Source organism: Belonocnema kinseyi, chromosome 10 (assembly GCF_010883055.1).
Source record: "Belonocnema kinseyi isolate 2016_QV_RU_SX_M_011 chromosome 10, B_treatae_v1, whole genome shotgun sequence".
NCBI lineage: Eukaryota > Metazoa > Arthropoda > Insecta > Hymenoptera > Cynipidae > Belonocnema > Belonocnema kinseyi.
Window position 1 is genome coordinate 78,511,770 of NC_046666.1, and position 1,855 is coordinate 78,513,624.

Below are 1,855 nucleotides of genomic sequence, written 5' to 3' on the forward strand. Positions count from 1 at the left end.
AAAATCAAATTCACAGCATAGACTATTATTTTCAGAGAGTATTTGCTTTTTTAACTTCAAATAAATTTCTGCATTGTTTTTGTGATTAATTACTTCTTCGTTCACCTCCTCAATTTGTCTCGTTTTTGTAGCAAGTATTGCACACGTCAGTTCTAGGTAATTTAAAACTGAAGCCAACATTTCGGTTAAAGTTCCCGAGATTCCAAAAATTTGCATGTACTTTTTCTTGTTGTACATTTGAAAACTTTTGGTAACATTTTTCTCCACAGCAGGATTCAATAGGTTTGAAAGATCTCTTTGGGATTAGAATATCTTTAGCAATACCGTCTTTTTTAGTTTTAGACTTTGTAATGTATTCTTTTCCCTAAAGAAATAACAAATAATGCTATTAACTTCGTCATTAAAAATTTAAAATAATTACTTCAGACTATCTACATATTATATATAGTTCAGTAAAAGAATTATTTAAAAAATCAAGAATAAAAAAAGTCATAAAATATTAAATTTATGATTAAAATTAATTTAAAATTGTATTGACGGTTTCCAATCGTACCTGACTTCTGGAACATTTTTTCTTATTTTTAATCCACGAATCTTCATTTCTAGTTTTTTTTCTATCTTGTTTCATTTTAATATCTTTTTCTTTTTAATTAATATTCTCAAAAATATCTCAAAAATCTCAATAATCTCAAAAAAACGCTTTTCCAACTATTATAAGAAACAATCACTTCACTGATTCTATGCTTTATTTGTCGAATTTCATAGAAGATGACAAAAAAGGTTACTGTTGTGCATTTGTTTTGGTAAGATTGACTTGACCTTCACGTCGTTCGCCGCAGCGCGTACGTAGGCGGCCAGGCACGTTTTTGGGCAGCGTCAAGATTACCGCTTGGATTTTAAAACATTCATAATTTTTGAACTATTAATCCAATTGATCTAAAACTTTCCAGAAAACTCCTTTGAACCTTAATGAACAACTTTCTTACTGAAAGCTTTCCGTAGGTTAAAATTCGTTCGCTAAACGAGGTGCTTGAAGGTTAAAAATGCATGATTTTTGCATTGCATAAAAAAAAATTAATAACTTTTTTGTTTATTACAATATTCTCGTTTTTCTTTCTTAGATAGTTTCAGAAGACTTAAGCACGTACTTTTTATTGGGGAAATCGGGAAATGGCGAAAATTGGCTAAATTAGCGCGAGTTGAAGTGAAAAAAGATGGGAATTTTTCGTTTTCAAAAAATCCACTTTTTACCAATTATCTCAAAAACTACAAAACCTATAAATTTTTGCAACAAGAAGAAAAGATGCGCCTTGAAATTATCTACAAGCATCAGTCTTTAAAATTTAAATTAGAAAGATTTTAAAAATTGACACTCAGGACAATACTTCTCAGGCTGAATCCGGCCGTGTCCCCTTTTGGTCGCCAGCGGTTTAATTACATTGTAAATGAAAGAGTTTTTGAAAAAGGATACAGACGTGATGTGTACGATGGTAAAAAGTATCAGGAATTCGTATCAAATTTAAGCGAAGCTGACAGACATAATTATGCTGCACTAATCTTTAATACCGATGGAGCACCCTTGTTCAAGAGTTTAACTTACTCCATTTGGCCTATTTTTCTAATGCTAAATGAGGTACCATTCAATGTAAGAACCAAAGAATTGATTCTAGCGGGTCTTTGGTTCGGAAAAGATAAACCTAACATGAATGTATTCCTCGAGCCATTTGTTGAACAAATGAACGAACTTTCGAGCATTCGATATTTTGGTTTTACATCTAGAGTGAATGAATTCTGGTTAGAAAAACTAAACCTCCCTAAAGGAACAGTTTCATATAAGAAAATAGTAAAAAATGGT